Here is a 15,117-nt window from a genome sequence, read left to right as displayed (position 1 = left end):
AGAACACTAATCAATTTTTCCGTGATGTGAAACAAGCGATAGGATTTCCACTGGAAGAGACTTCCCATGAATAACATGCTAAATTATTTTATTGAGAGGTTTGGCACAACTGCACGGTCCAAGCCTGGAGCCCTGGACATCCTGGTTCTGCAGGAGGCCGAGAGCTTGACCCAACCAGTTTCATCACCGAAGCACAGTTAGGTTCAGACTTGATCATCCCCATTTGAAAAAGAAAATAAAGTATTTGAGATGCATCTCTATCATTCTACTGTGTCTCATTGTAAATTTCATCCGACACACTACACCTCATTTCAAAAAAACATCACAATCCAGACTCATCTGCACTCAGGCTCCTTCCAATGATAATCCCCACCTCAAATTGCACCCCCTGTAGGCTTAATGACAGCTGTAAACACACTGCACATAGCATCCATAGCCAGACGAACAGGCTGTGGTCGGCTTGAGTTCAAGTCTGTTACAATGGATTCCTATGGCAGCACGATTTGAGCTGGAAAACAAGTATCAAATGTCCATACGACTTCTCGAATCACCCCTGCAGTATAACCCGCTTCTCTGCTCTCCATCCTTATGCTCCAATCACTAAGTTTTATCCTAATATGGTTAAATACACTGTTTGGAGAGTAACAGTGCAACATGATAACAGTGGATTAAGCTGTATTTAGGCAAAACTATTAATCAAACACTGATTTGATTAATCTCAGTACACTGATGACTGTTTCTTTAGCCTTTTATTATCAACAGATTTATTGAGTACATGTGCTCTTTCCCAAACCCAGCAATTGTTTTATGGAGCATTACATTTGAACTGGGAAGTCGGAATTTCAACTGGAACGCCCCCTGTAGTCGGATTTCCAACAATGAAAGTTGGGACAACCTCACCAACCCCAATCTCAAAATCCAAGATGGCTGCTCTGCACATCAACTAAGTAAACAGTTGTAATAATATTTGATTAATTAGCACTTCTATCATTTGTGTCTCATTAAATCTGTTGTACACACACTGCTGTCCAACTTCTGTCTGCGGAAATGTTTGTACGAGCAAAATACAGTGCAATGAGTTGTTATTAACTGGCATTGCTAACAATGGCAGATAGTCCTCTAATGTCAGATGGTGAAGTGCCTTGCTTAAGGGCAGTTGCTGTTGGCTAACACGGTTACCTAGCAGCTTTACACTGTGATAACATGTCAGTGTTACGGTGACAATGTGTCAGTTTTATAGCTTGTTGCACTGCCCCCAGTTTGACAAAAAATAAAAAATCAATGAACGCACACATTCATTGATTTCAACGCCAAAACTACAGTTAACTTGCAACCTACCCACTGTGACTGACAGGCTGTAGGCACTCACACTTTATGCACACTTTGCATGATTGGTCCGATCCCAGAGGCACACAAAGCTCATTTGATTGCAGGTACAGTATCAGATGGTGCTAATTATTACTATAATTAAAATCAGGAGCATTTTATTCATTAAAAGTAGTTGAAGCTGCTTCAGTTCCTCAGCTGAACCCCTCGCTATCTTCCTCTCTTTAGTCTCTCGCACTCGTTTTTCCATCAGCCACTGAGGTGTCTCAGGCAGCTCCCGCAAGAGAATTGGAAGATAACAGAGGACTTCATTATTTCCTACCTGAAGTAATCCACAGCATTAACGCTTCTGTCTGACAAGTGCTGACAAAGAAATAATCTTCAGAGACTTCTGCCACATGAGTTGCAATTTTATACAATAACAGCACTGCTGAATATCAGAATGTTTCTAATCATTCAGAGGAAAGTGCTGAGCTGCTGGTGGCAATATGCAGTTATCGACAGCCTGTGTGGTGATAAAGCCGACATTGCAGTGACCGTAACATCCTATCAAGGTTAGTTTCTTTCTTATCCTGTCTGCATACACCTACGACCTCTTTACCCTTACAGCTCAAACTCAACGTCAGACAGTGAACGCCATACGGCCGCGTCCCATTTCTCATAGAATGAAATGTCTTTTAGGTTCATCAGAGGCAGACAAGAACATGCTTGTGTTTACTCACACACACAGCTTTTAAAATCTCCCCTCAAGCATCCTTAAACAAAACAAGTGTCCAGTTTTCCACTGACTTGCTTCTTGGTTACGTTAGAGCAGTTTGTAAAAAGGTTTTGTTGGGGCCATTCCTGCTCGCCCTCTGCCTCCTCTGCATCCAGTTAGTGCTGAGCCAGGGGAATTCCACTCACACAGGGGTCTGTTTGTGAGTGTGTTGGTGTTTTATTTAGGACTTTCATCGACCGTTTCCTGGGGTTTTTTTGCGAGTGTGCGTGTCGCCTGCGTTTTGTCACATGGGCTGCTGCCGGTCCCCCGCTGCCATAACAAGGCTGTGCAGGCTGATGACATCTGCATATGTGTAAGATGATGAGCTACAGGAAGTCTAAACATACACACGCCCTCTAAAGTGGAGACGTCCTCAGTGGTTGTGCAACAACCTGATGATGATCCGATCCTAACCACAGAGACAATCTCAAGTCTGTCTTTTAAACCAAAGATACACAATAGGCTCTTCTTTGAATCTGGTCAAACCAGTTCAACATACATTCTACAATATCTATGCAAATAATTCCCATGGATATTATCAAAAGCAGGACAGGTTACTTGTTACTTATTTTTGTTTGTTAGTAATTTAATTTAATGTAATTAAATTGTGAAACAGCAGTGTTTGTTTTGATTTGTTTTTCAACACTTTCAATAAAAAAAGAAAAGTTGGAAAGGAGACAAGCTAAAGGAGCTCTGGTAAGCTGATGTCTCTCACATCAACAGTTATGATGGGGTAGTGCGTGTAGAGGTGTGTATTTTATAGCAGCCTGGTGTCATTCGCATGTGATTGAATCAACAGAGTGAATAATGATGGTGTGCTCTGATGCGGATCACTTCCAACCAGAGGCTGTGGATTTATCAACATGTGTCCTGCTGACTTCAGATGGCTGCAGAGAGTACAAGGAGAAACTTTTCATACAGTATGAAGCAGTTGTGGACAACAGATACTGTAAGACCCACCTACTGTAATTCATATACTGACATTCCTTCAACCACATTACAAGTTATACAAGTTACAACATTTAGGAGGATCTATCGCCAGGAATGGAATATAATATTCATAGGTATGTTTTAATTAGTGTATAATCACCTGAATATAAGAATCATTGTGTTTTTGTTTCCTTAGAATGAGCTGTTTTTATCTACAGACACCATAGTTCCTCCTACACACTTCACAGCCAGTCAAATACAGATGCGAGCGGTGTTCAGTTCATTGCAATATGCAACTTCACCACTGGATGCCACTAAATCCTACACACTGGTCCTTTAAATGCATCTACTGGTTGGCAAGTGTTTAATTTAAACTGTTTATTTGTTTATTATTTCTGCACATCTACCCAAAGTATTTAGTTTGCTGTGCTCTGCAACAAAAACCCTTACTATCATTAGCATGCTAAATTGCATGGTAATCCATCCAACAGTGTAAAATGTGTGCCGCTCTGTCTTATAGATGTCGAAATATTTCACTGGATAAATGGAAATTTGGACCTCCAAATCAGATCACCAAAGTCATTAATTATCTCAGCAACATGGATACCTGTACCAGATTTTATTTTGGAAAACAAGCGTTGGACAGACAAACCGACCAGCAGAGTGGTGCTACCAAGAGTTCCCAACAGCTGCAGCTCACGGGTGCACACATACATAAAACTCATCATTACTTCTAGATTGCCAATTTGATGGATGGAAGAATGACGCAGAAATGTTCAATTAGGACTGAGTCTCTATCCTGGACTCCCTTTTAGGGCCTCAGCAGTGCATTGTGACTGTGATATTAAGAAGACTTCAGCGGTCAGATCACAGAGCTCTGGATCCAGCCCACTGCTGTGGTGTGGTGAGAAAGAAAGATAGAGAGAATGAGAGGAAGAGTACAAAGGCTGTTAATAAGCTGACTGATAGTGGAGAGGCGAAATGAATCAAGCCTGCAGAGAGGAAGGGAAGCTTTTCCACAATTTACATGTTAGGCGATTAGCTGCCAGCATTTTTAAAGACCGCAAACAGTCAGCAGAGAAAGCCTCCATTAATTATGTTGTTAGTCCCTTTATTATAGCTGACTGTTTTGGAACTTTCATTTAATTCACACTTTGCAACTTTAAAAAAAAGTGCTACACAAACACTATTATTAATTACAGCACAACTCTAAAGTATTAGATGCAGCAAGATGTTTCATTTGGTTGTGCTGCTCAGTCACACCATGGAGAAAATCTTTAATTATTTTCAAATTAAGAAACTGTTTTTGCATCTTAGCTCACCGTCCCCACTGGCATTGTGCTTTCTTGGACATGTTTTCCTGTGCTGAATAAAAAATTGGGGAGTAAAAACTGTCACATGCAATCTATATGGCAATCGACCTCGAGGCAAACAAGTGGAAACAAATTGATTCTTCTGGGCCTCCGTACCTGCTGTGGTTTCTGGTGGTACAATTGGGTCCAGATGAGAAGAGAGTGAGCTGACATGTATATAAATCACCTTGAACTTATCTGGTAGGCTATAAGAGTGAGCGTGTGTGTGCACATATCATCTTCCACATTCTTTATTGGAGCCTCGACAGGCGGCGAAGAGCTGCAGTACATATGTGCTCATACTGCAGGACCACAGTGGAAATATCCCATAATCGACTTCAGCCATCAGCTCCCATCAAGATTCATGAGACAACAAATAAATTATTTTTTACTTTTCTCTCCTCCTCCTCCTCTTCAGCAGATTCCAGTGCGTCAGTTAGGCCCAGGATGGAAAAGCCACAGCAGTGACTCGCTGCAACATAATACAGCAGCTAACCGCTCATCAAAGTACTCAAAGGAAAGGTTTTACTTTTTTAGGAGCCAATCCCATTAGTCACTGCCACATTCTCTTTTTTAAAGACAAAAGTAATAAGTAACAGAGCCATTTGAAAGGGGGTGTTGCTGATTTTAAGACATTTAAGCCCCCTCCAGTCAGAAATCAGTGTTTCTTCTTGTTCCTACAGTGAGCTGTTTGAATGCTGTCTGTGCAGAGTTTGACACTAGAAGGACGTTTTCACATTCATCTGTTGAAAGTGGAAAGTTTCTCTGTGCTCATTGAAAAGCAGATTTTAAGGGGCGGGGCCTACCAGCAGGATTTGTGACATCACAAATAGTTTGAAAGTCAGTCCTGGTCCAGTATGCAACTTGTACAAGTGTGGTATACATGGTCTGAAATTAACACCAGCCGAATACCAAATGTGGATAGATTTTCCGTTTGGTGAGTAAATCTTGGAAGGCTATCCACTACACTGGTGTACCAAAATAGGCATGTAATAAAAAACTCGAGATTACAGCGTTTTGGTGTAATTTACTGCCGTGCTGCTTCCGTCCTTTGCTGTGTCAGAGTCACACACACTACCAGATGTGTTTTTAGGCGTGTCTAGAGCCGCAAAACTGACAATCTCAAGCATTCCTACAGTTCGCAGTATTGTTTACTGTACAGGACAACCACTCCACTAATTTAATAACATTAACTACTGTATGTATGTAAGGTCAGTGTCCTTTGCAGCCAGCTGATTTTTGTTTTGAAATAAGAAAACCAATACTGGGAAACAAGCCATCTGTCATTTTCAGTTTTGAAAATAAAAACAAAACAAAACCGAAAAAGTGACCCATTTTTTTATAATAACGAAAAAACAAACCGTTTTCCGTTTTTTGGGAAAATATTTTAAGTTTTTTTGTTTTGAAAATAGAACAGAAGACCAAAAAATGACCATCTGTTTCTTTGAAAATGAAGAAATTGCCGTTTCATCCTCCATATCTATACATTTGCCAGACGTAGTAGAGAGTGAGGAGTCTGATCAGGAGGTCTAAGTCTGTTAAAATGATTAAGCATCCAAAGCAGAATTTAGTAGAATGTGTTTGAGATGTCCTGCTGACAGAAACTGACGTGATGACAAAAACTGGTGAAAGTAAAATGTAAAATAATATCTTCCATGGCTTGTGATTGAAAAAATGTGTGCAGTCTGCTGTTCACAAGCTGTAGGACTTCTCAGCCTGACGCTAACATCACTGCCTGGACTTTCTAAAAGCAAAATAAAAGCAGCTAAACTGTTTGGTTCAAAATGTAAACATCTACTGTTTGCAAAGAATGCCACATTCTCATATTAAATCAAAATTTACATAAATTGGGTTTTTTATAGTATGGGATTAGAGTGAAAAGGATGTTACATAACTACTTGGTAGACAAATAAAAGCCCTTTTACAGGCTCAATCCTCCATGTTAGGTAACAGCATATATACTGGTGAGAATACTGGGAATGAAAACAAACTGGTTATCTTTGCTATGCTTGATCACAAATTGCAACGGTGGCTTTACCCTGGCCTGTCCTGAGCACCTTGCACTGCCAGACACACCCAGAGTAAAGGCTTTCACAGAGCTATTTACACTCAAAACACACACCAATCTGTACATCCTGCAAAGAATTATGAGGCTTCATTAAAGTGATTAATGCTGCGTTCTTTTGCTTCGTGTATTTGTTTATGCGTCTCGCTGCTTATGTTTCGAAGCCTTTGCAAACAGCAGATAAGAGTGTAAGTGTGGTGGCAGTCTTTGTGTGCGATGTTGGTGTTTGCGCAGAGGTCTTTGCTCAGCGAGGAATTTCACAAAGACAACAGGAGCTCTGCCAGAGCATCAGCAAAAGAAACAAAAAGGCCTGATGAAGCTGCCAGCTCCCTTCCTCTCACCTGGCTTTCCCTTTGCTTTGCATTTTCTCAATTAGTGAAAATATTTATGGGAGTCCAAGCTTGTAGCCTCCTCATCCCTCCCGTTATAAAACCTAACCAGCCTGCTTATCCTCCCCTCTTCAGCCTCAAACACACTGTCTCTGATGGCGTCTCACCCTGTTGGGAACTGTGTTAATAAAGTGTCCTTTAGGGGTTCAGGACAGTCAGTGATGGTCTCTGGTGTGACTAGTGCTTTTCTAGGAGGTCACTACTGTATCCAAGAGGGACATAGACAACAATGAGAAAACAGTGCACTCATGTAGTGCAACCAAACAGACATATTGTGTTATACATATAACTAAATAAAGGACAGTTTTTAGGGAATTATAAAGTGTGTCACCTAGGCTTAACTGTGCTGAAATTCAGAGAACTCAAAAATGTATCTGTTCCTAGAAAATACCAATCACTGATAATAAGTACATTACTGTGATACTTAAAATGACATTTTAATTATTCTAATTATTACATTCAAGAGTGAACAGTGGGTATTTAGTGGTGTAGTTGTCTACATGTGCTAATAAGGAGAAATTCATGTTTGCCTATTAAAGCTGAAGATAACAGATATATGAAACGGACCAGCTGACAACTCTCCGCCTCCCCTCTCCGCTGCTGAGCTTACGTTAGCTAAAGTTATAATTTCACAGACTTATGGAACAATGTCCGGAGATATTGATGAAGGTGATTAAGATGATGTGATAGGCTTCCATACAGTGCTGCTGTGACGTGATTTTGGCATATAGAGGGCAAACTCTATACAACATTTACAAAAAGAATTTTACAAAAGAATTACAAAATTACAAAAGAAACGGGTGATTTGATAAGATCTTGAAATTAGAAGCCTGCTAACAGCATTGATTTCATGAGAGACAACTGGCCGTTGGGGTCGTCGTAGCAATGGTACACTCTGGGTTCAAACCGACCATCCACAGAGACAGCTACAGAGGAGCTAGTGGGACGACAGTGTTAATATTCAGACCCAGACACTCTGTGCTTGTCTGCAGTACTTTCAGCCAATGCCAGCGATTCTGGACTCTCCAGTGCAGGTTGTGTAGCCCCGATCAGTGCTGAAGATAACACCCAACGAGCTGAGGATGTTTGAAACTTCTTTCAAGATCCAATAAGCAGGCACACCCACCCTCACAGATATTAACACACTGGTCGTAACTGCTGTCAGGGCCCTAATAAATTGGCCGTGTTTGCAGCGTGAAACAATAGCTACGGCCCATCTGTTGGTGTGGGTGTGCGAACAATGGAAAAAACTGAAGAGGAGGAGCATTGGAGGAAAAGATGATGGAGGAACGACGTGGAGATGAATGAAGAGAAAGAGAGACCGATAGAGAGAGGGGAGTGAGAGACAGAACAGCATTCACTTATGGAAGATCTCCTGAAGAGCTGATAATGCATCCTGCTGCTGCTCATTGCACATTACACATTTAATGAGGGACAATAACAAGAGAAAAAAGGTAGAAAGCTGCATCAGCACAGAAAGTGACACACTTGTCTCAATGTGAGGGGGGAGCTTTACATGTGGCCACCTCAACAGGGTGCCGCAGTTGAAAAGTTGAATTCAGACAGCAATTAAAGGAGACAGCTAAAGCCCTGTCTCTTGGCACACTGGTTTATAACATTAGAACTGAATAGAAAGATCTGCATCTTAAAGCTGATTTGCATCAAATGTCCTTCACAATTTGATGGAAATACAAATGGAAAATAGAACAACTCCAGAAATTGAGGGGAGATGGAGAGAGAAAGAGAGAATGAAACAAAGAGATAGGAGCTGAGGTGGGGGAGAAAGAGAGGGAGAGGGAGAGAGAGGAGAGATAAGCTGTGCGGCCCAAGTGAAGCGTTCCTCTTCATCTTGAGCTGATAAGACCAGACTTGGCTCAGACAGTGTAAGATGTAGGACAGACACTGCTCTAGGTCTCAAACACACACTCACACACACAGATTCCCAGGCTGACTTTGAGAAAGTTTTGAGAATACACAAACATCTAAACTGATTTTTATTAAAGGATCAGTCCAATGTTATTCTATTCTTTCTTATAATCAGCAAATGTCGTGAGAAGACAACAGAGTGCTCATCCATCTCTCATCCGTCTCTCAGTACTCTGCAGCTCCCCTACGCTGTCTGTTTCACTCAAGCCCAGTTACAAATGTATCATTTAATTGTTTTTAAAACATAAAATCATTTTTCTGAAGCAGCTGTGCACTGTAGTTTTTAGCAAACATTACTTTTAATTTATCAGGGTCTATTTTCAGCAGTGGATTAATACATGCTTGTAGAGCTGAAATGATTAGTCAATCAATTAGTTGATCAACAGAAAATCTGCAGTTGTATTCAGCAATTGAGCAATTCGGCAAAAGCTATTTGATTTAGGGCTGCAACTAACGATTATTTTTATCAATGAATCAGTCATTGGATTAGTTGTTTGTTTGTATGCAAACATATATCGTAAGACAGTCACGTTGCAACACAGATATGTGAAGATGCTAATCTTCATTGTGATATCTATTCGCCTGTAGCCTCTTCGGGTTTGTGAAATTACATTACACTCACAGGTGTGATAAATAGGCTGCATCTGGGTCACATGACTAGTTATCACACCTTTGAGTGCTCATGTAATTTTACTGATAGGCCTTTTCCACCAACAAGAAACCAGCTCCGTTCTGGTTCAGGTACCTAGTTTTGAGCTGTTCAGAGCATTTCGACCAAAAATAAATCGGTTCGGAACTGAAAAGTTGGTTCCAAGCTGAAACCAAAAACATACCAGAAAGTGGCCGTTGCCATATTCTACAGGTTGTTGTCCACTGCAGCCTCTGTTAATGACGCGGGCTGGTTAGGGCTGGCTAATTTGGTACCTGAAGCTGAAAAGCTGAATGTTTTACTAAAAACATTACAATTAATTGTTTATCAGAATTGTTTTCAATAAATTGATTAATCAGCCAATTGTTGCAGCTTTATGTGTGTTAATGGTAATGAAGGAACATCCCAGTCACCAGTGCAACAATGTGGTTTATTTTTCACATTTTTTGGACAACTTAGGAGCTTTCTGGCACAGAGGAATATGATCTATCAGGCTTTGATACACACACACACACACACACAAACACAAACACACACACACACACACACACACACACACACACACACACACACACACACACACACACACACACACACACACACACTTGTTGGTTTTGGTCTTTCGTGAGAGTTGTTGACAAAAAAAAGAAGAATAGAATTTCACTTTGATGGAGACTAAAATAAAACCTGGCACGGCAGCTCTACTTAAAGCCACACATAGCCACGAGTCGACCTATCAGGCCCTGCTACAATGCTCCCCCCAGACACATGCACTATTGCTAGGTAGCACCAGAAGTGTGTTTTACGGGAAAAGTATGAGCGGCCTGACGTGTACAGATTGTAGTGTATGACCCTCGACCCGAGCGGAGACAACACACTGAGGAGAGAGGAGAAAGGACGGGCAGCTGCTGTGGAAGAGGGGACAGATGGACAAACAGAGCAGCCACCTGTTTTTCCTCTTCAGCCACACTTAACACCCAGACAGTCCGCTTTCTTCAACCAAAACCATAGCATCCCATCACACTGGCCTCCCAATGGTTCAGACAGGTTCAGCTTCACACTCACACACACACAGATATTCACACAAAAAGGCAGCATGTTTCAACAGTTGGCAGTCTTTCCCACACACAGAAAGAGCGAGAGGAAGCAGAGAGCATCTATTCTGGACTGGATCATCAGACAGCCCCCACCAAACACACACACACACACACACACACACACACACACACACACACACACACACACACACACACACACACACACACACACACACACACACACACACACACACACACACACACACACACACACACACACACACACAGGCTGGCAGGCAGGGTAGGGTATTGGGCATTAGGTTGGCAGAGGCATTACAGCCTGCCACATAAGCCTCTTCCAGTTTTTACTATAAGTGACATCTGCTGCCTGAGGTTACATGTGTGGATACAGCACTTACACTGATAATACAGCAACACTGGGAATATGATCTGCACAAACATGATACAGTCGTAGTGCAGAAGATGAAAAACTCAAATGGATTTGAATAATTGAGGTTGTTTGGTTCCCGCAGCACAAATCACAAAAAGGAACTGACTGCAGGTTCAGGATGTGAGCGCGTTTGGGGCGACAGGCAGACTCGGTTTCCACAGCTGATTTATTTCGAATGATATCATAAAAGCAAAGTGGAGTTGAGTGGAACCATTATTCTGTGCAAAACCACAGCTCCAGGGATTGTTTTGTTATTTTTGTATCACCTTTGCATCATATTGTTATAGTTTGTTGTTACATTGTTAAATAATAAGAGAGAGCCATCAAAAGACTGGAGATTTAATATTGCAATTTCATGAAGTTGGGAGACTTGTGAGACACAGATTGAAAAAGAATGGCCCAAATTGAATCTAGAATGAGTCCACTAGTGTTGTTCCGTCACTTACACCAGAATCAGAAATGCCTCAGATACCGCCAAATATGCCAGATCGAGTATCAGCAAGTCTGACTGACAAACTGGATAATAAAAGAACCTTTTATTCTATAGATGGGACAATTATCTGCATTGTCCAATGGCTGCACTCTCAAGGCTGATAAACAGAAAATGTCTGCAGACACATCTGCAGGCAGCCTTGAGTTTTGTGAAGGTGGTGAAAAAGTCTCATGCATCCTGCTGTAAACCTTCCTCAGTCACAAGCTTCTTTTCTAAATGTTAACACATTTCTCCCCTCCTAAATGACAGCTATTCTAACCTAAAACTGCCACTGGCTAGTATCAAATATACATTATGTTTCAGTATATAGAATAATGCAGTTGAATGACTGCTCAGGTTCTGAAAGCTGCAGTATGAATCAGTGCATTCTTACAATTCATTAGTTAATAAAAATTCCATCTAAAACAACATGTTCCTGGCTAAGATAACCAAGTATACTAGATTGCAATGTGCATGCAATAAAGAATTATACATTACTTTCCTTTGTTTTGATATTAGCATTATAATCAAGATCGGTCACCCTGCTCTCGAAATATCAGCACCAGCCACTGAAAACCCCGTATCGGTTGACCACTAATTCATTCTCTGTACGCACTTGTTTAAATTTAATCTGAGCCAGAACATACAACAATGACAGCAATCATACAGGGTTAGTAGTATACAGCTGTTAAAAAAGTTCAGGTATTAAAGCAGCTTTTAAATGCCCCATTCCTTCTGTTATGAATTTGTAGTCTCCAAACTCAAAGCGAGTTACCCTGGTGATGAACTTTCTCAGACTAAGCTCCTCCAGAGCCTTATACAACTGTTTTCACAGCCTGTGTAGTACTCGCTGCACTAGCAAATTGACTCTGACATGTAAAATTGGCAGTGCCCCTTGGAAAGAAGGCTGTCATTCAGGCTGTACTCCGTTAATGTTATTTAATTGTCAGACATATCTTATCTAAATTGGGTTGGCTTCACTCGGCGTGCTCAATGCAGCTGTGGGAAAACAGAATTAATGTTGGACTGGCTATCAGCACGTTGGAGTGTGATAAAATTTTAATAAATGATTGGACATCCCAACTGAAGTGTCCACGAGCAAGATACCGAGTCCCCGCCAGCTGCAGAGCCGCGGCCCAGTAGATGACCCGAAGCCCCCGTATGAAATAGCGGGGACAGAGGAAAGGAAAGACACAGGGCGGTGTGTGTGTGGATATCTTGAGGCGGAAAGCAGGCCAGTGAGCGTCTGGCCCGGCTGTGGTAAAACAGATTGAGGTCTAGTCCAGGTCTCACCCCTCTAATCTCATCTAACTGTCATCTTAACCCTGCCTCATGCTGATTTGTTACTGAATTGGGCAATGGTTCAGGTGTACACAGGCACAAACACAAACACTGATGTCACATGTAAATACTAATAATGCATGGATAAAGTGTCAGCGTCCAGATTAAATAGGAAGAAATGAGACTATTTTTTGATTTGGCAGTGCACTTGCCCTAATGTCCAAGTTTATATTATCACGTGAGCAGACAAATCATTCTGGGAACAAACAAAGGTTAAAAAAAACAATCAAGCGCTGTGGCTTCCTGTAGTGCTGGATTCTGGTGTCCAGTGGAGAAAGCAGTAATCTTGTGTAATCTGACTAATGTCCACTGTGGAGATTACTGTCTGACCTCCTCAAGCCCTCGCCCAGGAGACACCCACACACACACACCCACACACACAGAGGTAGAAAAGAACATGTAAACACAGCGTTCAAAAACAGCTACAATTACATAATCAGTTACAGTTTCCTCCTAAATAGAAGCTATTTACTGCAAAAATAGAAGAACCTGCAGCAAAGGTGAGACAGGACAACAACAGTAACTGTCCAGAGTGGAACAGCAAGAGTCCTTAGTCAAGCTAACAGCAAACGTACACCCACAACTGTTTGTGTGTGTGTGTTCTCAAGTGTCAACAGGTGATAAGCAGGCTGCTTTTGAGCAGCAGCTGTGTGACTGTGCGTCGTCGGGGGGCCGTAGAGAAAACGTTGCACCACAGAGACCACTGAAAGTTTAATAAGTGTCTTGTTTTAGAGATGAGGGGTAGCTCCGCTGTCACAAGAAACTGGATTTGAAGACTGTAGCTGGCTCGCTGTCCTGTACTGTCCTGTACTGTACACTGTGTTCTGTATAACCACAAGGAGCTAACTTGGGGTTGGAGGAATGGGCTCTTCCAAGGATTTGCCTCATTCTGAAAGCTCTGTGGGGTTTGTTTTTGACTCCTGGCACAGTTACATAGGCGCGTGTGTCAAATATATAAGATTCTATCCTAAAGATGACAAATATCACAAGGGATGCACTTATGATTATTAAAATATTTTATGTAATTAGCCAATATTGACTAAGCATTTTGGGACTGATCACTGATCACTGGAAGACGTATCGGCCAATCCAATCATTAGCTCTATTTGAAGGCTTCAGTTTATTGTGTAGACTTATTATTTTATATATCTTAGAGACACAATTTAAACCTCTGGGGTATATATTTCTATTTCTATAGGTCATTTCTTATTTCACCATTTTAATTCTACTCACCTCTCCCTCTCCATTTCTGTTTCTCTGCAAAAAGCCAAAATAAGTTACTATCTGTGAGAAAGATTGAATATAATTTTCCTGTGGAATAAAATAAATGAGTCACCTGATTGGCTCTTCTGATACTCACACACTGATTCTGAGTGTGTGAGTATCTGATTCTCACACACTGGACCTTTAAATCATACACATTTATTCAATATTGGTCAAAATACAGTACAAGTTTCAGTGCCAGTTAGGGCTGGGTATTGTTAAGAACCTCACAATTCGATTCAATATCGATTCGATTCCATATTGATTTAAATGCTTCGATATCGATTCAGTAATAAGTAGAATTACACAAATAATTCATTAGAGTACCTGTTGATAATTTTAAAAGCTTCGGGACGGCGACTTTCGTCATGTGTTTGCGTGTTGGTATGGCGTATTGTGGTTCGAGTGTGTATGACTCCAAACGTCTGCTTTTAAAGTTGAAGGTGCTGGTTTAACACTGCTGCTACCTGCTTCCGTTGCCATGTTGTTGTTGTGTGGTCGAGTGCGGCCTCCATCCGTACAACGCACATCACACACAGGTGTTGCTCACTGCGCCCCCACTGGCCAGGGGCTTGAATCGATTCAGAGGATTTAATGAATCGATATTGAATTGGGAAAAAATATATTGCAATGCCGGTACCAAACAATACTTTTTTCATATCTTGCTTTGAGGAACATAAGCATGTCTTTCTAATGAAACATTTTATTTTTAACAAAAGCCGCCAAACCTCAAATGATGGCTGACGTGTTGGCTGAACACAAACTGCCTTTGCTTTAATAAGAGTCATAAAATCTCCAAATTATGGTTTAAATCTGATCAGCTGCATCTCATCAGTTGATGCAGTTGAAAGGTTAAAAAAAAGCTAGTAAGTTTTAGTACTGTTCCCAAGGTCAAGAAGGAACCTTCACACTCACATTTCAGTAAACACCAAGAGGGTACTGATGTTCAATACCCGGCCCCACAGTCAGATGGTTCCACTGCTGGTCATGTCAACCACACAGTGAATGAAGGGGGGGTAACCAGGCAGGACCATCTCATCAGATCACACACAGATGCACAAAGCTAAGCACTCAGAGCTGCTGCAGTCAGTGCAAACAGAACTCACTGATAGGTTTACTGTGTCAAAGGTCACGTGCCACTCAATCAGGAAGTATGGAG

The sequence above is a fragment of the Dicentrarchus labrax genome, unplaced genomic scaffold (genome assembly GCF_905237075.1).
Source record: "Dicentrarchus labrax unplaced genomic scaffold, dlabrax2021, whole genome shotgun sequence".
Classification (NCBI taxonomy): Eukaryota; Metazoa; Chordata; class Actinopteri; family Moronidae; genus Dicentrarchus; species Dicentrarchus labrax.
This window is presented reverse-complemented; position numbering follows the sequence as displayed.